Source organism: Phyllobates terribilis, unplaced genomic scaffold (assembly GCF_046119375.1).
Source record: "Phyllobates terribilis strain yellow unplaced genomic scaffold, ASM4611937v1 Scaffold_10__3_contigs__length_209671492, whole genome shotgun sequence".
In the NCBI taxonomy this organism is placed as follows: Eukaryota; Metazoa; Chordata; class Amphibia; order Anura; family Dendrobatidae; genus Phyllobates; species Phyllobates terribilis.
Window position 1 is genome coordinate 39,548,824 of NW_027362770.1, and position 23,301 is coordinate 39,572,124.

Sequence of the window (23,301 nt, forward strand, 5' to 3'; positions counted from 1 at the left end):
GCTGTGTTAGCCCACTTTGTAATTTTTTTGGTGGGTGAAATTCAACTGTATGCACAGTCAAACATATATATTTTTTCTGTTGGTAGGCAGAGTCCACAAAATATTTTTTTTGTGTCGCAAACATGATGTGTGGCACCCCAGGGGTCTGGTTTTCCACAGTAATGTAATGTTATGTCTGAGAGCAGGTGGGAGGTCCTTTGGTCAGGGATCCTGTGCATGCCACACCTCCTGCCCAGTCTTGGGAGGGGAAGAACTTCCCCTGTATAAACCCTGGGCTGAGGCAGGGTTAGTCAGTCAAGGAGAGTAGAGACAGAGAAGCAGCATAGGAAGAAACAGCAGAAGCTCAGTGGGAGCAATATTACTACGAGTCAGGGGCTGGCAGCTGCAGAGCTCGCCCTGACTGAGAAGCTTTCTTACCGGACCCGGCGTCCGAGGCTGTGGGGACTAACTCTTACCCAGCAACAGAAGCCGACCGGCAGGGGATTTCAGGTCCTCAGGCCCAGAAACCCGAAGGCACGGTCACACGCGTGGGACCAGCACCGCCATCGTGGAGCGGAAGCCATTAGAAGGCCCCGAGTCACCGGCCATACGGGTGAGCACCACACGGTACACTCAGGGACGTGGGCTACTTATATCCGCTTCTAGCAAGGTAGCCAGAAGAGTACAGTCAGTTTGGGAGGCCTACAACTCCGCCTGGCCAGGGGAGATCCCATCTGCTCAAGGACTGACCAGGCCCCGTTCACTAGCAAGTACTCCGGGAGGGTCTATCGTTGTTACCAGTAAAGACCCTGAATTACACCACACCGTCTCTGAGTGGTTCCTGCTACCCCCATCATCCACATCTGCTGCCCTGAGGCCATACCCCTCCCGTTGGGGGTTATACCATCTACGCTGCACCATCCATCCACCGGCCTCAGCGGACTGTCCTGCAGCGGCAGCTCCATAGCTGCATTCAACGGGTGGCGTAGTCGTCCTACATCTACCGCTGTTACATCGCCGCTCAGTTTGACTCCCTGGGCACGGACCGGGTCACCGCCACGAGACTACAACCCTCAAGAGATCCGGCTCCGGGTAAGCTCCCGCGTGCGCAACGCAGCGCGACACAGGCCCAGGGGCGCGTCAACTTTGGCGTAGTCGGCAGGATTTCGTGCCCGCAATCACCGGGTACTGCGTGCCTGAAAAAGAGACTTTTCAAACTTACCTGTGGTGAAGATTCCCGCCATCCGGCGCCATCTTCCGCTTCCTTCCCGCCATCGGTGAAGTTTCCCGCCATCCGGCGCCATCTTCTGCCTTCTTCCCGCCATCCGTGGAGTTTTCCCGCCATTGGACGCCATCTTGAGGACGCCGCGCGGGAAGAAGAGGGGCGTGGACTCCGAAAGCGCGCGAGAACTGAAGCCCCGCCTCACGTCCGGACGTTGCGTAAGGTCCTGGAAGGAGCCCAGCAGACGCCGACGTCACAGGAGCGCGACGGAAGGTCCTCAACCCTGACGATCCACTGCGGAGCCGCGGCCTACGGAACAGGATCATCGCAAGGTAGGCCACGGTCCACTAGGGGGGAGGAAGATGTCGGATACGGAGGAGAGCTTCACTGCCTCAACCCCCGCCAGCGCTACCGCTGCTGCAGTTATGCCCTTCACCATGCCCTATATCCCGGGAGCAGCTTGGCTACCCCAGTACTCAGGGGAGTCACATACCCTGCATGACTTTAGAGAAAAGCTGGATAGCCTCTTCCAGGTGTACCCCCTCACAGAAGAGCAAAAAGTGAGCATCCTGGTGGCCCAACTAACCGGGGCAGCCAAAAGGGAAGTAAAATCCTGGCCACCTGGGAGGAAGACTGTCGCAGGGATACTAACCCGGCTGAAGGACACCTTTGATACCCGCACCTCAGCCGAGATTAAGCTTAGATTCTACGGGTGCAAGCAGCGAGCGCATGAGAGTATAAGGGACTATGCACTAAACCTACAAGAGGCCCTGAGAGCCATTAAGCAGACCGACCCTGACAGCGTGGGAAACGAGGACAGGCTGTTGACCGAACAGTTTATAGAGGGACTGTATTGTAATACCCACCGAACCCAGTTGCGGGCAATGGCCTTACAGGATCCCCATCTGGGCTTTGCACAGTTCAAGGACAGAGCCATCCGGGTGCTCCGAGAACCGGCACCAGGTGGCGTTGTGACCCACAAGCGCCCTGCTATCACTTACCATCAGGAGGCGGCGCCCTTGTCGGCAGGGCCTGTGGGAGCTGATGCGCAGGCTTTGGACAATGACCCGGCTCCAGACCTACACCATCAGGTCCAAGAGCTAGCTAAGAGCGTTGCTGCGCTAACCCGAACTGTGCAGTCTTTACAGGCTTCCACCCCAGGGAAGATCCAGCTGGCATCCGGACCGGAGGACATCCCGTGGCGTCGACCAAGGAGGACCCCACCGGCCAGAGGAAGACCCAGTGACCGATACAGCGAGGACGGACGACCCATCTGCCGCCGCTGCAATCAACCTGGACATATGGCAAGGTACTGTTCTTTAAACGGGCACAACCTGGGGTAGAGGGCCAACCCCCAGGAAAAAGATCACCAGGCCCATCGAACTGGCGCAACAGATATGTGGGAGGACGTCCAGTCTTGCCTGTGGTACTGGATGGCATTCCCATGAGTGCCCTACTGGACACCGGGTCACAGGTCACCACCATCACGTACGTGCTCTTTAAGCAGTACTGGAATGACTCGGATATTACCCGCTACCCTGACGACGACTTGAGTATCATCGCCAGCAATGGCCAGCCCGTGCCACAGATCGGATTTAAAGAGGTGACCATCAAAATCGGTAGAGTCGAACTGGCAGCACAGGGACTGATCATTGTAGATATTGACAAACATGAGAGTCACCCAAAAATAACTCTAGGAACTAATGTAATTGAAAATTGTCTTGCAGAGGTGATTTTCCTTTTACAGCAGGTTGCCAAGAACGCCAGCTCCGGCGAGCAGCGGGTGCTCCAGAAAGAGATCCGGGCACTGATGCGACGGCAACAGGTGGAACTCTCCGGCGGTGAGATTGGTAGCGTAAGAATGTGTGACCCTTTTCCTATTGCCATGCCCCCAAAAAGTGAAATGATGATTTGGTGCCGGGCAGCTATTGGTCTGAGAGGTAGAGATTACCAGGCAATGGTAGAACCAGTTTACTCGGACAGTAGGCCCACCATTTTGACAGCACGGGGGGTGGTTGATGTACGCCATGGGAGGGTGCCCGTTCGCATAATAAATATCGGGGAGAGGGAAGTGTACCTGCCCCGGTATGCCACGCTAGCCAAATTATATACCATTAACCAAAATTCTATACAATCTGTGGAACCCTTGCCTCCATCTCACCCGGAGGAAGGTAACGGCTCTAAGAAAAACATGGAGGACTGGTGTCAGCAACTACATCTGGGTACTGACTCCACTCCCGCACACCAGAAACAAGGAGTCTATCGGGTGGTTCAGGAGTACGAGAGAGTGTTCAGTAAACACCCGTTAGACTTCGGGCGAGTCAAGGGGGTAGAACACCACATCCCCACGGGAGACCATCCTCCTATAAAAGAGAGGTATCGACCCGTACCCCCTGCCCACTACCAACACGCCAAGGGGATGCTTAGAGACATGAAGGAGGCTGGGGTGATCAGGGTTAGCTGTAGCCCCTGGGCAGCTCCACTAGTCTTAGTCCGAAAGAAAGACAACACCATGAGGATGTGTGTAGATTACCGGAAAATCAATCGTATCACACACAAGGATGCGTACCCCTTACCAAGGATAGAGGAGTCATTGGCTGCTTTAAGATCTGCTAACTTCTTCTCTACCTTGGATCTCACTAGCGGGTACTGGCAGGTTCCTGTAGCAGAGGCGGACCGGGAGAAGACCGCATTCACCACCCCGATGGGACTTAGCGAGTTCACCTGCATGCCGTTCGGACTCTGCAACGCACCGGGAACCTTCCAACGACTAATGGAGTGTTGTCTGGGCCACAGAAACTTCGAGACGGTCCTGTTGTACCTGGACGATGTCATCGTATATTCCAAGACGTATGAGGACCACCTGAAACACCTGGCGGAAGTGTTCGAAGCTCTGGCAAGTTACGGCCTAAAGGTGAAACCCTCCAAGTGTCACCTCCTGAAACCAAAGGTGCAGTACCTGGGACATGTGGTGAGCGCTGACGGAGTGGCTCCCGACCCTGATAAGATCACCGCAATTAAGGAATGGCCAAGCCCCTCCAGCGTAAAAGAAGTGCGGCAGTTCCTCGGGTTGGTAGGCTACTACCGAAGGTTTATTCCCGGTTTCACCAAAAAGGCAGCACCTATGCAGGACCTCCTGATAGGCCAGTCCCGGAAGGCCAAGAACCAGAAGCCGCCCTTCAAATGGGAGGAGCTGGAAGAAGAGTCCTTCCGCCAGCTGAAGATGGCCCTCACGGGGGACGAAATCCTGGCGTACCCGGATTATAGCCAGCCCTTTATCCTCTACACCGACGCCAGTAACATCGGGCTAGGAGCCGTACTGTCCCAGATCCAGCAGGGGAAGGAACGAGTAATCGCCTACGCCAGCCGAAAACTGCGACCCACCGAAAGGAACCCCGAGAATTACAGCTCATTTAAGTTAGAGTTCCTGGCCGTAGTATGGGCAGTCACCGAGCGCTTTAAGCATTACCTCGCTTCTTCCCGGTTCACCGTGTACATGGATAACAACCCGTTGACACACCTGGACACGGCAAGACTCGGTGCCCTGGAGCAGAGGTGGATGGCCCGTCTGTCCAACTACGAGTTCACAATCAAATACCGGGCAGGACGCTCCAATACCAACGCGGACGCCCTGTCCAGGATGCCCAACCTGCCGGACGGAGGAGAAGATCCGGAGGGACTGGAAGAAGTTGAACTCGCAGGGAGTTCCACCGTCATGGGACTATCCAGTATTCCCACCGGGTAAGGAGTAAGCAAGCTGCTACGTTGAACCCCTTACCCCACTACAACTGGGCGGAAACGCAAGACAGCGACCCTGCCGTCCGACTGGTGAAGGAGATGCTGACTCGGCCGGAGGCTCGCCTTGAACCAGACGCTCCGGAGGAAGCCAAACAACTATGGGCAGAGAAGAGTCGACTGTTCCTTTACAAAGGGAAGTTGTGCCGCAGAATGGTTAACTCCCGGACGCATGAATTACTCTGGCAAGTAGTGGTGCCACGAAGAGACGCAGCCATGGTGATGGAGGCATACCACGACGGAGCTGGACACTTCGGGTGGAAGAAGCTGGAGTTCCTGCTGCGCGAGCGGTTCCACTGGGTAGGCATGAGGGGAACCATCGAGAAGTGGTGCAGAGACTGTGGCCCGTGCAACCTGAGAAGGAAGGACCGTGCCAGCCAGAAGACTCCCCTGCAGTCCATCGTCACCCGGCAACCGTTGGAACTGGTAGCCTTGGATCATGTAAAACTGACCCCAAGCAGAAGTGGCTACGTCTACGCATTAACCATCGTGGATCATTACTCCCGGTTTCTGGTTGTCGTCCCCGTCAAGGACTTAACGGCTCAAACAGCAGCTAGAGCCTTCCAGCAGCACTTTTGCCGTCCACACGGGTACCCGGACCAAGTGCTGACGGACCAGGGACCTGCCTTTGAAGCGGAGGTCTTCCAGGAATTCTGCAATCTGTATGGCTGCCGGAAGATAAGGACGACACCCTACCATCCGCAAACTAATGGACTTTGTGAGAAAATGAACCAGGTGGTAATGGATCTTCTAAAAACGTTGCCCCTGGAAGAACGCAGTCTGTGGCCTGAGAAGTTGCCCGATCTGGTGGACCTATACAACCACATCCCGGTAGGTTCCACCAACTGTACCCCGGCTTACCTAATGAGGGCAAGACCTGGTAAGTTACCTGTTGACCTGGAAATGGGAGTCCTGACACCCGAGGACACTTCACCAGAAACAGACTGGGACACAGAGAGGCAGCAACAGTACCGGAGAGTACAGGAGAGCGTGGAGCGAAGTCTCTGTCAGGCTAGGGAAAGACAAGAGAAAACTTACAACCAGTATGCTCCCGCTGTTCCCCTGGTACCCGGAGAGCAGGTCTTGAAGAGGAAGAGACGGCTCCACAAGTTGGACGACCAGTGGGAGAAGGACCCGTACACCGTACTGCCCTCAAGCCACGAGAACCCGAAGGTTTGTATCATCAGTAAAGACGGAGGGGAAACCACAGCCATTGTATCCCGGGACCACCTGAAGAAGTGTCCCGAACAACTGAGGAACCCTGAAGAGGAACAAGAAGACCATCGACCCGTAGAGGAAAGGGAAGATATGGTTAGTACTGTGCTCGGGGACTTCCCTCGGTCTTGGACTCAAGTCAATGGTGCAGTTGTGGTACCCGTACTCACCTTCCTCCAACCAGCATCCCAAGCACCTACGGAGCAACAGGTAGAGCTGGAAGAACAGCCGGTCCAGGAGGCAGAAGACTCCACACAAGCAGAACAGGAGGATCAACCCTCTGTTTATAGTGAGCCTGCCGTACCCCTAGTGAGACAAAGAGCCGGTAGACAGCTGCCCAGTTTACCCTTGACAGCTCCTACACCCTGTAGTTCAGGGCCAGACAGTCAGCTCCGTAGGTCCACTAGGGCCACTAGAGGCCAGTTACCCGCACGCTGGAGGATTTGAAGTGTATAAATTGTTTTATTTATGTTTATCTGTGTATTGTTGCTTGTGTATAACTTTGTGTTTCCAGTTATTTTTAGGAATCCTTGGTGGATTTACCGGGAATCCTTGTACATAGTTGGAGCGTAACCCAGGATGGACTAGAGACTGTTAAGGACTCGGGGTAGGACAGACCCCTACCTGGTTATGTCTCCCTGTTTTGGTGAAATGGACACCTTGCTTTTCTTCAAAGACTGCACCCGGTTACGGACAGGCCGTGACCACCTTTATGTGTTTCTTCTTATTGTACTGTTATTGTTGTTATATCTTGTTATGTTTTTCTAAAATATGTTTAGTCCCGGAGTACTATATTTCACTAGGGGGGAATGTGGCACCCCAGGGGTCTGGTTTTCCACAGTAATGTAATGTTATGTCTGAGAGCAGGTGGGAGGTCCTTTGGTCAGGGATCCTGTGCATGCCACACCTCCTGCCCAGTCTTGGGAGGGGAAGAACTTCCCCTGTATAAACCCTGGGCTGAGGCAGGGTTAGTCAGTCAAGGAGAGTAGAGACAGAGAAGCAGCATAGGAAGAAACAGCAGAAGCTCAGTGGGAGCAATATTACTACGAGTCAGGGGCTGGCAGCTGCAGAGCTCGCCCTGACTGAGAAGCTTTCTTACCGGACCCGGCGTCCGAGGCTGTGGGGACTAACTCTTACCCAGCAACAGAAGCCGACCGGCAGGGGATTTCAGGTCCTCAGGCCCAGAAACCCGAAGGCACGGTCACACGCGTGGGACCAGCACCGCCATCGTGGAGCGGAAGCCATTAGAAGGCCCCGAGTCACCGGCCATACGGGTGAGCACCACACGGTACACTCAGGGACGTGGGCTACTTATATCCGCTTCTAGCAAGGTAGCCAGAAGAGTACAGTCAGTTTGGGAGGCCTACAACTCCGCCTGGCCAGGGGAGATCCCATCTGCTCAAGGACTGACCAGGCCCCGTTCACTAGCAAGTACTCCGGGAGGGTCTATCGTTGTTACCAGTAAAGACCCTGAATTACACCACACCGTCTCTGAGTGGTTCCTGCTACCCCCATCATCCACATCTGCTGCCCTGAGGCCATACCCCTCCCGTTGGGGGTTATACCATCTACGCTGCACCATCCATCCACCGGCCTCAGCGGACTGTCCTGCAGCGGCAGCTCCATAGCTGCATTCAACGGGTGGCGTAGTCGTCCTACATCTACCGCTGTTACATCGCCGCTCAGTTTGACTCCCTGGGCACGGACCGGGTCACCGCCACGAGACTACAACCCTCAAGAGATCCGGCTCCGGGTAAGCTCCCGCGTGCGCAACGCAGCGCGACACAGGCCCAGGGGCGCGTCAGATGCACTCTGCTAAAAGCCACCTACTACATTAGTGGCATTGAAGTTCATCTGTTTTCAAAGTTAAAAATTGGATTTTTTGTCTTGCTAGGCAGAGTCCACAAAAGATTTTTTTGTGCCGCAAATGTGATACACTCTGCTAAAAGCCACCTACTACATTAGTGGCGTTGAAGTTCAGCTGTTTTCAGAGTAAAACAATTGATTTTTTTGTCTTGCTAGGCAGAGTCCAAAAAAAAATCTAATTTTGTTTTGCTAATGGCTTGCTCCTACCACAGTATCTGAGCAACATGGGTGGTAAAAAGAGAGGTCATGGTGGAAGGGGGAATAGGCTTGGTGTTCAAGGTATACGTGGGGTAGGTGGCAATGTTAGTGAAAGCACTAGTGAACAAACACCGTCATGTCCTATCCAAAGACAGCTGACAACTTCTGTTAGTCAACAGGCTACTCCACTCTCTTTCTTTGGCAACTGCACAGCGATACACCTAGTTGATAAGGGTCAGAAAGAGCAGGTGCTCCAGTTGATTGCAAGTGCTGCTTCAAGTGGCCTCTCCTCCTTTTCCTCCACCTCAACATCACACACAGTACAGTCCACAGAGGTGGCACCCCAATTACCCTTGCTTCTCCCTGCATCACAACTGCTCAAGTGCCCAACTGACTGTAACGAACCACAGATGGGAGAGTCTGTAGAACTGTTCACCCATTCTATATCATGGGCATCAGAAGTGTACTCCAAATATTCACAGAGTCATGAAGAGGAGGAAAGCATCTGAATCGATGGCCAAAATTTTTTTTGGTTGGATTTGGGGCAGGACGGAGTTGGGTCCGAGCAGGTTCCTGACCCTCATCAACAGATGTTAACCATCAGTGAGGGAGGTGATCCTGATGAGACTCAGATACCTGAGGCTCATGCGGACTGTACTGTACTGTCAGGGCAACAAGAGGAGAAGGGTCACTATGAGGGGGAAGAATGGGATAACACATTGGATGATGACAAGTTTGAAGATTCTACTTGGTGTCAACCCAGAGTCACACAGCTGAGTAGCTCATCTGAGGAGATCATCTATGGCGCAAACCCTGAGTGATGCAAGCACGAGAAGCACTGCATCCTTAGCCACAACTGTGGCTGTGGCCAGCAGCGGTCGTGGCTCTGCAGCTCGCAGGGGCGGCAAGGGTTGCTTAGTCTGGGCCTTTTTTGTCACCGCAAAGGATGAGCCAACTCACGCTATCTGCAAATTTTGTGAGAAAAAACTCAGTAGAGGAAAAAATTGAAATAATTCGACTGCTTCATGCATGAACGTTCACATGCTCAAACAACATGGGTTACGCTGGGAATCTCACAGCGCTGAAATATAGACCAGCAGGCCTCAACAACCATCAGATGCACCATCAACCACATCCGCTGTTTCTTCCTTCTCCTCTGTTACAGTGCCAAGTATTGTCACACAGGTGTCCCACCGCAGAACCTCCGGTTCTATACTCACTCCAATGAGACTGAGTGAGAGCCTATCAGCTCTAACTGAAGCGGATATGCCTGTTGTGTTTGTTTCACCGAGCACACCACATGTTTCTCAATCCACCATAGCATCTGTGCCTGCACCTCACTCACGGTCCACCAGTTTGTCAGTTTCACCATACTCCGCCGTCTCTCAGCACTGCAGCCAGCCCTCAATCCCACAGTTGTGGTCACGTAAAAGATTGTTTCATCCTACACATGAGGAAGCTAAGAGGTTGAACTCAACCATCTCTAATTTATTGACCATGGAAATGCTGCCTTTCCGCCTGGTACATACAGATGGTTTCCGAAAGCTGAAGGCCGTTGCAGTCCCCCAGTACCAGTTGCCCAGTCGCCATTTTCTCTAAGAAAGCTGTGCCTGCGCTACACTAGCATGTCGCAGAAAACATTACCCATTCCTTGACTAAATCTATGTCTGCCAGGGTGCATTTCACCACAGACACCTGGACAAGTAAGCAAGGCCAAGGCCATTACATTTCGCTGACTGGGCACTGGGTAACTCTGGTGGCTGTGGCGACAGGCGGGGAAGGGGCTACTCCACAAATCTTGGAATCCCCAAGGCTTGCAGAACAAGCCTCTGTATTTTCCACTTCCTCCACTGCTTCTGCCTCCTCCACGTCCTCTAGGGCCTCAACCTGCGCACTCAGCCGTAATGATACATGCGTTCCAACAGTGCAGAGCGAATCCACATCACCTCCGTACTGCGCAGCCAGGGCTCACCGAAATTAGGCAGTCTTCAAATTAATATGCCTTGGAAATCGCGTCATACAGCTGAAGAGATGTGGACAGGCTGAGTTTGAGCAGTGGCTGTCTCCGCTGAACCTGGAGCCAGGGAAGGCCGTGTGCGATAACGTAGCGACATGTTAGTGGCCCTACGCTGAGGCAAGCTCATACATGTGTCTTGCAAGGCTCATGTCCTCAACCTGATGGTACAGCAATTTCTCTACCACTATCCTGGCTTGGATGAGCTGCTTCAGAACGTAAGGAAGCTGTGTGCTCACTTCCGCCATTCGCATCCCTCATATCATCGATTTGCATCGATCAAGAGGTCTTTCTCCATGCTAGTTAAAAGATTGATATGCGATGTGTCGACGCGAAGGAATTCCACTCTGCACATGTTGCAGCGTCTGTGACAGCAGCATCGAGCCCTGATGCAGTATGTCATGTCGTATAGCCTGGGTCAACGTAGTACGGACGTGGGGCAAATCACGTTTATGGAGTGGGAACAGAGTTATGACCTCTGCACCCTTCTGCACAGTTTTAAAATTGCTTTTAAAATACTTAGTGCTGAAGATGCCGTCATCGGCATCATTATTCCGGTCATCTACATGCTGGAGCAGACTTTGGATAGTGTTCGGCACGAGGTGGTTGTCCCAGAAGAAGAGGAGGATGTAGAAGGTTTAAGAATGTCTTAAAGATCTAGACTGTCGTCACACAGGCGGATGCCAAGTGACAGTGAATTCCTGTGATCAAGGGGGTTTGGTGACACCAGACATACTGTTAGTGAAGGTGCAAGAGCCGAGGAACAAATAGAGGAGGATGAGGTGATGGGCGAGCAACAGTTAGAAGACGAAGAGGATAATCTTTCCCTCTTTGTTGAACATGGTTGGCAGGAGGGGACAGAGGAAACAAGCATCAGTGTTACGCTGCCAACAATAGAGCCTGGCTTTGGACTTCCTGGAAGAGCCCGACATATGAGTACCTTCTTTATGCACTATCTGCAACATGATACCAGTGTAGTTAGATAATGCTGACCGCTTGGTTGCCATTCTGTTAGATACACGTTATAAGAGTCAATTTTGCCAGATGCTTCCCACCCTAGAAAGGGACCCGCTAATGTTGGAGTATCAAAACAAGCTTTTAAGCAGAGCTTTTCCCCAAAATAGGAGTGAGGAACACAGTGTGCATCGCAGCTGTAGTCTTTCAACCTCCGGCACATCAGTTCATCAACGCAAAAACATTAGCAACAACATCAGAGTAAGTGGCAGAAGCAATTTCTGTGAGTCCTTTCATACAACAGAGTACAAGTCTGAAACGTCGTGAACGACCAGAGAGGATAGTGGAGGAGAATCTAGAGCTCAATATGAATACCATCAGGGAGGATTTGGACCCTTTTACATTTTGGTCTTCAAAAATGGATGAATGGCCTGAGCTCGCTTGTCACACCTTGCAGGTTTTACTATGCTCGACAGCCAGAGTTCTCTCAGAGCATGTCTTCAGCACTGCTGATGGTGTCCTGATGGATAAGCGCAGCTGGCTGTCCCATGAAAGTGTAGACCGCCTAACTTTCATCATGATGAACAAGTCATGGATCTCCAAGGACTTTAGTGCCCAATTGCCGACTATACAGACTAGGCGATGTTGTAGTTTTTAGTGTGCTGTGTTGATCTTGCAGAATTGCAGTCTGTGATATGGCTTGTGTGCCTGCTCTTGCTGCTGCTGTTTCAGGTTTTAGGCCCTAATTTTTTGAAATGTGGAGAATCCAGATTGGGTCTCTCAATCTATTGGGTTGGCGGTAGTGGAAGAAGTCTCATTCCTAATTCTACAATTTCTACTGCACTGAAATCAATGCCACTTTTCTGGTGTCTACAACAAATTTTTTGAAATGTGGAGAATCCTGATTGTTTCTCCATCGATTGGGTTGACTGTAGTGGAAAAGATGTCGGTCCACATTATACAACTTATACTCTAGTGAAATTGATGCCACTTTGGTGGTTTCAGGCGCAAATGTTTTCAAATGTGAACACTAGTGTGAGCGAACGTGCTCGCCACTGCCCGGTACTCGCCTGAGCATCTCACTGCTCGAGATGCTCGGTGTTCTGCGAGTATTTTCTGGTTGCTCTGGCAGGAGCTCGGTTCTCCTCCCTACATGTGTGGTGCTCTTTAGAGAGCCAGTGAACATGCAGGAATTGCCTGCCATACACTGTAATGCCATAGCCATGTTGGTTGTGGCATTACAGTGATTGGCTGGCTGCACAGCGTCATCAGGTCTATATAAGAACTGGTGCCGCCATGCTCATCGCAGTCTGCCCCGGAATCAGGCAGTGTAGGGAGAGATGCTGCTGAGCTAGGGAGAGATTTGCTTGTTTATTAGTTAGTGTAGGTATACCACAACATCTATATATATCCATCTGAACTAACAGTGTAAAGGACATATTGATATTCATGCTATGGCAACTCCATTTTGTCTGCTTGCTTCAAAATCTTGTTATTATACTCTTTGCATAACATACATTCTTTCCTTCTTTCCTCTTGATTCACATGCAACTTTCCCACACTAACATTTTCTCTCAGGAACATTCTATGAGACACCCTGCTCCTGTTATCTAGCTAGTCTGAGCCGGGATGTATGACCTTGTAACTTTCCACCATGTACCGAACTAACAGTAATATGACCATATGTGTATTTCCGTATTAACCCTCCGTCACATACAATATCGGTTCTAACGAGTTCACATACAATGTGACTGTCCGGCGCAGGCTAGAAAAATACCTATAATATCTAATGTTTGCAATTTACGTGCTCTAAAAGTGATCAGTGACCTTCATAGGGATGTAATAAAAGAGACTACACATAATCAGGTGCAAAAAAAAAACATTTACTTAACATAAAACTAATAACTCTGAAATACAAACATTTCAAAACTCCCGCCAAATAGTCCCCAGTTCGACTCTGTCAAAAAACTCTACAAAGAAAATTTATGGAAACAAACTTAATTTTAAGGTACCTTAAGTACTATTAAACACATATTCAATCAGAATTAGATCCTGAAGTTTCCCCAGAAAAATTACACTTGCAGAGCAAAGAGCAAGAATTACACATCATTTTTGCATGTGTCAGGCAGATTGCATTATGACATTTGTGACATTCATAATTAGAAAGCCTTCTGATTCCGCTTTCCGTGGTGCAGGTGGTGCATCTCCTTCTTTTGGGAGGTGGTGCAGGTGGTGAATTTTCACTATCATCTTCTGGGCGGAATCTTTTGAGCTGAACTTGAAGGCGAGAGGGTATACCGATTGTTTTCATACTTCTCCTGCGTAGCTCTCCAAGCACTAGTTCATGGGCCAATTTTTTCAGATAGAATCGTCTACGGAGTGGTTCAAGCTTGTTTTCAAGGTAAATGACTTGTGAATTTATACCACCCAAATTCAACATAGCAAAAAATATGACCATTGGCCAGTGTTTGGTGTTTCTGCTGACGTTGAAAGTTGAGCACATCTGATCAGCTGTATCAACACCCCCTTTGGTTGCATTATAAAATGTAATTATCTTTGGGTTTTTTTGTGCCTCAGTCCCAGGATCGATGGCATCATCATCATGAAGTGTTGATAGAAGAAGTACAATTTTTTTTGCTTGTGGTACACAGGAAACCAAAACCTTTACATTATGGAATGTAAACATACTTCTGTACTGTTGTCTCCCTTTCACACTTACAAACTGTGTAGGCAATTCTTTTTTATTTATTCTTACAGTTCTGACATATGAAAGCTTCTGCATTTTCAGATAATCAATCAGATCCCAATTTGAAAACCAATTGTCAGCTGTTATATTGCGACCCGATCCAAATAAGGGCTCAGCCAGTCTTTTTACAACATCACTGGGTTTGTTGCTGACACAGTAAGGACCTTCTGGTTGTTTTCCTGCATAAACTTCCAGGTTGTAAGTGTAGGTCTTACTGGCATCAACAAGGGCATACATTTTTATTCCATATTTGTTAGGCTTTGATGGAATATATTGACGAAAGGCACATTTACCACGAAAACCAGGGAGCATTTCGTCAATAGTGAGATTCTCCCCAGGGCAATAGCTTTTGATACAGTTTTCAACAAATTTTTGGAATATATCACGAATTGGAGCAAGTCGGTCATGTGTTTTACATTCGGTTCGGGTAGTTTTGTCGTCAAACCGAAGGCAACGAATTAGAAGCTTGAATCTGTTTATGGACATAACAAGGCCAAATTTTTCAACTCCATCCCCATCTTTACTCCAAAGTTCCTCCAAACTTTGTCTATTTGCTCTATAAGCTCCTGCAAGGTATAATAATAAAAAAAAAGCACGCAGTTCTATTTCATCTGTGGCCTTGATGGTTCTGTTGCAGATGAACTTGGCCTTTATAATGTCTATATATTGGTTGGTATATGTGACAATAGAGTCCAGAATGTCATCTGTGAATAAACTATTCCAGCATTCAACTGCAGTTTTTGCATTACTTGCAGTTCCTATAACTGCAGGAAGGTGAGTAATAATGTTTTGAGGTTCCCTACGTTTTTTCTGGAGTGGCTTCTTGTTCCATTGGTTTTTTTTATCTTTTCCCATATAATAAGATTCTACATCTTCATCCTCATCACTGTCACCATCTTGCTCTGTTTCAGAATCCACTTCACATACTTCCACCTCATCATGAGAATCAATCTCAATTTCCTCTCCTAAATCCTCATTCAGTGTGGGGTCTGCATCATCTAACAGCATGTTTGTTACTTCCTCAACATCAAGGTTTTTTGATAAATTGTACATTTTCCTCTCCATTTCAGCAGATAATCTGAAGCAAGAGAAGGAATATGTGTTAGGGAACTACTGTATATGCCTGAGCCGCACACTTTCTTTTTTAATCTGCCTTATTTCTATGAAATATCCTCACACTTTGTGCTATACATTCATAAAACAAGCTAAATAAACAATTGTAATGAATAAAAACATAAAATACCAACCTTATTGAGTGTGACGTGTTCACATACAATGAGCCTGAGAGATTAGCGCAGTTATATCTGTCCTCCTGAAGCTCTGCAATCCAACTGTGGTATGAGGTTTCACAGAGCTGCTAGAGACAGGAGACTACCTGGAGGTAGGGGATTTCCTCACAATCTGGTGAGGAAGGAGAAATGAAAGTAAAAGAGATGTGCCTGTCAGGCCTATTGTATGTGACGGAGGGTTAATAGTACTAACATTGGTTCAAGCTTGCAGTATGGCTGTAGGTGATTGGACATTAATAAACTCAAAACAATATAAAATGCTAAGTAGAAATAAACGAGGTTAGAGATTCTTGAATCCCCCCATACAGAGCTTTGCCTCCGTCTGGTTTTCTATTGAATTGCAATCAACCTTGTAACAAAATAATTTGACACTCAGTTGGTCAACCGTGAATGGTCATTACTGCCCTCCCTCAACAACAGTACTTCTGAGATCTAATCCAGCTGCATCTATTCATCTATTCAGCGGTGACAACAGGAGTTAGGCAAGCTGGCAGAGACAACTGATTCCACACTTGGACACTCCGAAGAGCTGTTCACTTTCCCATTTATAGATTCGGGCCTCTCGCCCAGTCCACTTAAAACAGGGCAAGAGGAGATCGCATGTAGCAATGCCCAAATATTTGAGCATCCACCATCGCACGAAGGCGACAATGGGAAAGTGTCCCAAGAGGTGGATGATGATGAGACACAATTGCCAGAAAGTCAGGAGGAAGACCAAGGTGCAGAAGCGGAAGTGGAAGACGATGTGGTGGATGATATAGTAACTGACCCAACCTGGAAGGAGGACATGCAGGGCGAGGACAGCAGCACACAGGAGGAGGGAGGCAGAGCACCACAACAGGCAGGAAAAAGCAGTGTGGTGGGCGCAGACAGAAGGCAGGCAGCCATACCCCGTAACACCAACACGAAGGAAGTTGCCAGTATAACTGTAAGGTCTTCCCGAGTCTGGTTGTTTTTTAAAGACTCTGACAATAACGCCAAAAAGACCATTTGCACCACCTGCCAGGCCAGCATCAGCAGGGGTGGCAAAACGACCAGCTTAACCACCACCAGCATGATCAGGCACATGGCAGCAAAGCACCCGACTTGGTGGGCCGAACCAAGGGTCCAGGAACAGTGTCTGCATGTGGCACCATTGCTTCTTCTGCTGTTGTGCATGCAAGCCAATCCCCTGCCCATGGTGCATGCGAAGATGCCTCATGCCCTGCACCTGTCGTTGCACACTCTCAAGCAGCAGCATCAGGGAGCACGTCCACCTCCTTGTCCCAGTGCAGCGTTCAGTTTTCCATACCCCAGTCCATGGAACGCAAGCGCAAATACGCAGCCAACTCCTCAATGGCCATAGTACTAAATTCCCACATTTCACGACTGCTTGCGCTTGAAATGTTGCCTTTTAGGCTCGTGGAGACGGAAGCATTCCGCAACCTGATGGCGGCGGCTGTCCCGAGCCGCCACTATATCGCCCGGAATGCCGTCCCCACATTACACAAGCACGTGTCCCAAAACAACGCAGTTACCGGGAAAGTCCACCTAACCACGGACACGTGGACAAGTACTATTGGGCAGAGACAGCACATCTCACTGACGGCACACTGGGTTAACATAGTGAAAGCCATGACCTAGTCGGACCTTGGGACGGAACATTTCCTCCTGACGCCGAAGATTGCGGGCCCTAGGTCAATCAGGGTTGCCCCCACAGTCTACAGCTCCTGCACCTCATCCTCCTCAGTCTCCTCCTCCTCTTCAGCCTCCAACTCTGAAATGACCACATCACTCACAAGCTTCAAGCAATGCAGCACTGCCTCGGCCAAGCGGCAACAGGCTGTGCTGAAGCAATATGTTTCAAACAAACCGTCCAATGCTGAAGAGTTGTGGACAGCTCTGAAAGAGCAGGCAGATCTGTGGCTCACACTGTTGAACCTACAGCCAGGCATGGTCGTGTGTGACAATGGCCGGAACCTGGTGGTGGCTCTGAGGCGAGCTCACACACGTACCATGCCTGGCCCATGTACTTAACCTCGTGGTTCAGCAGTTTCTCAAATCCTACCCGGAGCTGCCAGATCTGCTTGTTAAAGTACACCGCCTGTGTGCCCATTTTAGAAAGTCACCTACAGCTTCCGCCGCCCTTGCCATGTTTCAGAAGAGTTTGCAGCTTCTGGCTCACAGACCGGTTTGTGATGTACCCACGCGTTGTAACTCTACACTGCAAATGTTGGGAAGGATTTGTGAGCAGAAGAGGGCAGTTGTTGAGCACCGGCATCAACAAGGCTGTCGGTAATCAGTTCAGACTCCACACATAAGACCTCTGGAGTGGACATGGATGTCAGACATATGTACCATCCTCCAAACCTTGAGGACTCCACCAAGATGGTGAGCGGCGATGACGCCATAATTAGGGTCTCCATCCCACTTCTCTGTCTTCTGAAACGCTCTCTGCTCACAATCAAAGAGGATGCATTGCAGGCGGAGCACGATGAGATACAGCAAGGAACCATACAGGGTGATTACACACAGCCCAGCCTCATCTCATCCCAACGTGGATTGGGTGACAATGAGGAAGAGGAGGAGGAAGAACAGGAGCTGGTTTCATGCGCTATAGACGGTACTACCTGCACAACTGTCATACAGTCTGTTCATTGTGGATGGCCTGAGGACAGAGAGGAGGAGGAGGAGGAGAGCATGGTCAGTAATCCTCTTGGTGAGAACACGGAAGTCTTGCCTGTTAGTCGTCTGGCACGCATGGCTGAGATTATGTTGCGCTGCCTTTCCCGTGACCCTCGCGTTCACAAAATATTGGGTGACAGTCATTACTGGTTGGTGACACTTCTAGACCCACGCTACATTGAGAATTTTATATCTCTTATTCCTGAGGCGGACAGGTCTACAAAAATGTTGCAGACCAGAAGGCCCTTGTTGAGGAACTATTTAAAAAATTCCCATCTGTAAACACTGGCAGTAGAGGTCACAGTTCATTGGACAACCAAGGAGTACAGGCGAGAGAGACACAAATGCAATCCAGCAGAGGCAGGGGTACGCTGTCAAAGTTCTGGGACAAGTTTTTCAGACCCTCCCATCGCACAGGCCCTGAGGTGCAGGGTACTCTCAAAAGAAGTGCAAAGTTTGGAAAGATGCTAAGAGTACCTTGCCGACCGTACCAACGTCCTCCGTGATTCCTCTGTGCCTTTTAATTATTGGGTACCCAAGCTGGATACATGGAATGAACTGGCTTTCTACGCTTTGGAGGTCCTGGGCTGCCCTGCCGCTAGGATTTAATCAGAGCGGGTTTTTAGTGCCGCTGGTGGAATTATAACTGATAAGTGCATCCGACTGTCAACTGAAAATGCTGACAGACTGACTCGTATAAAAATGAATAAGGGCTGGATTGGGCCAGACCTCTCAACACCACCGAATGATAGCAGCGTAACATAAACTCAAATCCAGTGTCTTTTTTTGGGAGGTTTATTCCCATGCACCTCTTCACACCCACACATGGGTATACGGTTCCTGATTTTGGCTATTTGCTCTTGTCCTCCTCCTTCTCCTCATCCTCATCCTCCACCACCATATCACCGGGGTGACCGTGGTCCGTGATGCAACACCCACATAATTTTTTTAAAGGATGTTTATAATGCCCGTAAAAAAAAATATATATACAGTATGTTCATGTATACCACCCACTTAGTGCATGGGCATTCCATGTATAGGAGACCCACTCCTTTCTAATGGGAACATTTTTTTAGGAGGCCCTCTAAGTCTCTTCCAAGGGACATTGGAGTGCCTCCGAATTTTTGGCAGCCATTGCATTCAGTGCATATACCAACACTATGGGAGACCCCCTCCTTTCTAATGGGAATTAGTCATTACTGTGGCCCTGCTCTATGTGTCTTTAAATTATTAGTGGGGTTTTTCCTAAATTTGGTCAGCCGTTGGTCTCACTGCATACCCTATAACTGTAAAGCAGGCCCTCTCCTTTGTAATAGGAACATGTCGTACTTGTTACTGTGGCCCTGCTCTATGTGTCTTTAAATTCTTAGTGGGGTTTTTCCTAAAATTGGTCAGCCGTTGGACTCACTACATACCCTATAACTGTATAGCAGACCCTCTTCTTTCTAATGTGAATTTGTCATTACTGTGGCCCTGCTCTATGTGTCTTTAAATACTTAGTGGGGTTTTTCCCAAATTTTGGCAGCCCTTGCTGTCACAGCATGGGCATTACCACAATAGGAGACCCGCTCCTTTATAATGGGAACATTAATTTTACTGAGACCCTCCTCTATGTCTCTTCAAATTTTTTGCAGCCCTTGCAGTAACTGCATACGCAATAACAGTATTGGAGACCCACTTGTTAATAATGGGAACAACAAAGCATAGCCGGCTGATGGCCCTAGAAAAATAGGCTTTATGACTTTCAGAGTCCCTCCATCATAAATGAAACAGAATGTGTCTGATGATGTGTCACACCCCACATGGACAGAAGGTTGTAAAATGTTGAAATGACATTTCCCGGTGAATGCATTTGTCTTAAAAAATAACGTAAAAAAAACAAACAAACAGTTGGATCTTTCTTTAGTTAAAAAAACAGAATCGCCAATGTAACCTCAATGTAATCATATTGTTCACCTCCTGCACCTCCTTCTCCTCCAGCAATTGGCCTCCATCTCCGAAATGTCCACATCAGTCACAAACTGAAAGCATTGCAGCAGTGCCTTGGCCAAGCGGCAACAGGTTGTGCTGAAGATTACATGCTTAATGCTGCTTAGGTGACAAACAGCCCAGCGCTGCAGAGTTGTTGAAAGATGTAACACAGCAGCCTGATCTGTGGCTCTCACCGCTGAACATACAGCCAGGCATGGTCGTGTGTGACAATGGGCGGAACTTGGTAACGGAGAAATGACAGCTGAAGTAGATATGGTTTCCCTCTATGCCAGTCCTTTCACAGAGCTAAAGAATATGGCTGTAATGAAATACAACTCCCACTGAGAAGCAGTTTCTGACTGAAAAACAATGGGCCCACCAGAGGATTTGATTCTGAGAGCCCACCTTTCTCCCCCGCTCAAGAGCCCCTTAGCAACTGCATCATGAACTTTCCTGATGGAGAAGCCAGGGCCCACCCGATGATTCTCTGGTGGGACTGTCAAACCCTGCCAAGAAGCAGTCCAAGTTTAGAAAAGTGTGTGGGAAGGTATGCGGACACTCTATGACTGCTTTGTTACTGAGGTGGAAACCCATGTAAACATGGGGAGAACATACAAAATCCTTGCAGATGTTGTCCTTGCTGAGATTTGAACCCAGGATCCCAGAGCTGCAAGGCTTCAGTACTAACCACTTAGCCAATGTGCTGCCATTCATCCTCTGACATCTAACAGGCTGGAGAAACTTGTACCTACTGCCACTCTATCTTCTGCTCCTTTGAGATAAACTAATGTATTTGGGCAGCCACTCAGTCTACCAAATAAAATTCCTGAGAAGGAAATTGGGGATGGCTTCGCTACTGGTACTGGGGGCAGTACTAATACCATGGTGTCGTAACATAGTTTACTGGAAAAATTCCAGTTTGGTAGTAGGCAAGCAGATTCCCAAAGAAAAGTACCAGGAGTAATGTTCCGGGACACGCGGTCGAAGGCGGAGATGATACCGGGAGAAATAGTAGCAACTGGGGACCAAGTATGGACACCCGGCAGCTGCCAGCATGAGGTTCTGGACAGCTTCCGCCTCCACGAGCCTAAAAGGCCAGAATTCAAGTGCAAGTAGCTTTAGAGGACTTCCTGGGAGAAATGAAAGCTGAAGTAGATGGTTATAGGAAGTTTCGCCCCAGCAGTTCGCCCCCAGCAATTTGGCCCCAGAAGTTCGCCCCAGGTACATTTTGCCCCCGCACATTTCACCCCTATCATTTCGCCTCCAGGAAGATTCGCCCCCGGACGTTTCGCCCCTGGGCGTTTCGCCCCCGGACGTTTCACCCCCAGTGTTTCACCCCCAGCTTTTCGCCCCCGCACGTTTCACACTCGCACTTTTCGCCCCTGGATGTTTCACCCCCGTATGTTTCCCTCCCCACACGTTTCACCCTGCACTTTTCTCCCCGGATGATTCGCCCCGTAGCATTTCACCCCCTCACGTTTTGGATGTTTCGCCCCCGAATGTTTCACCTACAGCATTTTGACCCCAGATGTTTCACCCTCAGCTTTTGGGGTCAACATGCATGGAACAAAACATCTAGGGCTGAACATACCTGGGGGTAAAATATACAGGACCACAATTGCTGGGTAAGAAACTTTCTAAAACCTGGCCTTGATGAGTAGCAGTGGCAGGCTGTAGAATTGTGCTCCAGTGGAACCTGTGGCTGCCTTTTCAGCAGCTCACCCAGTGTCTCTTCTGGCTGGTCTTAAAGGAGTATTATCACCCTAGAACACAAAAAAACTGACATACTTACCTGTCGCAGCTGCAGCTCCTTGGGTCCCGGAGTGCAGTCTAGCGGTTCCCCATGACGTCTTCTCCTGCTTTCGGCTGTCTTTTCATCTTGCCTGGATCACTGATCCATGAAGCATGATGAATGCCGCAGCAGTGAGGCTGAATGTCTCCCGGCCGCTCACTGACATGACATCACTCCTGCCCCATTTATCAGTCAATCCCGGGGGCAGGATTCTTCTCCTCTCACCAAGACACTGCTGCGCATGCACAGTGCTTCAATGAGATCTGGTGTTACATTTAATGGCTTCTTTTTGTCATCCATTACATATCATACTGTATCTAGTGATGAGCAAACTCGATCTGGAAAGTTCAGGGTTCGTATCAAACATTGTCTGCTTGGGTTCAACCACACAGACCCCAAACAGGCAATGTTCGGAGTTTGCTCATCAGAAAATTAAAATCGTTTCTCTCCCCTTCGCTGAGGTCCTGACCTGCGTGGAGAGTATTCTTGACCAAGGAGATCCCTAGCTAGGAATCCTGAAAGGGATTCCCTCGGGTACGGTGACATATTCACACAATGTGGAAGTGCATGGAAGAGGACCCTCCGCGTCTGCCGATACCTCAGCAAAGGGGTAAGTAGCAATTGTAATGGAGCAGCTTGCTGCATTGCTAAAATGTCCAGGGGGTGTGTTCTGGCTGACCATTTACCTCCCCCTCAGGTGAGTGATCACATGAATGTGACATCATCACAGGTCCTGTGTGCACAGCAGGATATATAAATCCTGGTGGTTTTGAAACAGTTAGAGAGAGATGCCTGGTGAGGCAAGAAGCCTGGCGCCTGTGTTTGGGACTCTACTAGCCTTGGAAGGCCTGGAGACTATGTCTGGAGAGCCTTAAAGCCACAGCTGTAGCAGGACAGAGTTGATTGTCCAATGAGGTGTAATAAACTGCTGGACTTCATACTACCAGAAAATGTTGCATGTGTGCTTTAATTGACCCGGTGAAGTGAGTGCCCCCCCAACATGATCGATAGCGCTACCCCACATGTGGTTAGAGTAATGCGGGCAACTGCAGCCTGGTTGCTATGGGTAACGGCACAGGACTATGAATGTGGATGCAAGCATCTTGCTGTGGCTCGTCGGGGTCACGAAGATTAAAGCATCTGGCTGTAACTCGGCGGGGTTACGAAAATTGTCATCGCAATCAAGTCTGGTTTGCTGTGTCTTGGTGGGACCACGAAAATTTTCCCGGGAGAGCGGTGTGAAGTGTCTAGTGTGAACAGCGTTCTGCAGCAGAGTGTCCTGAAGAGATACGGGAGCTGATGAAGTTGGCTGTGAAGGGAGCAGCAAATGAGACTGAAGCTATTGAGCGATTAAAATGCCTGTCAAAAGTGCAGCATCAGGTGTTTGAGAAACAACAGGACATGGTACAGGAACGGCAGGAGCTGTTTGCCCCTTACAGAATGGCAGCAGCGGACCCTTCCTTGAGCTCTCCTGTGGCACCAGTACTATTCCAGAGTGCCCAGGGAGGTAGTAAGAGATGTTGTGAACTGGGTCCTAAGACTGTTGCGGGGTTTTTCTTTAAAATACCCCCTACAGGTGTGGTTGTTCAAAAAGGG